A 240-nucleotide genomic window follows, 5' to 3' on the forward strand; every position below is an offset into this window, starting at 1 on the left:
TGCCTCCTTATTACACGCAAAATAATTATTCCTCCACCTGACAGCGGGGACCCACCGGACGGGACACCGTATTTCGCGAAAAAAATGATTCGCCCCCTGACTGCTGGGACCCATGAGCTACATCTTCGCATGCAAGGAAGTGCGTCCGAAAAAAAAACGATTCGCCCCCTGACTGCTGGGACCCACCAGCTACATCTTTGCACGCAAGGAAGTGCGTTCGAAAAAAAAATGATTCGCCCC

This window comes from Triticum aestivum, chromosome 7B (genome assembly GCF_018294505.1).
Source record: "Triticum aestivum cultivar Chinese Spring chromosome 7B, IWGSC CS RefSeq v2.1, whole genome shotgun sequence".
Taxonomy (NCBI): Eukaryota; Viridiplantae; Streptophyta; class Magnoliopsida; order Poales; family Poaceae; genus Triticum; species Triticum aestivum.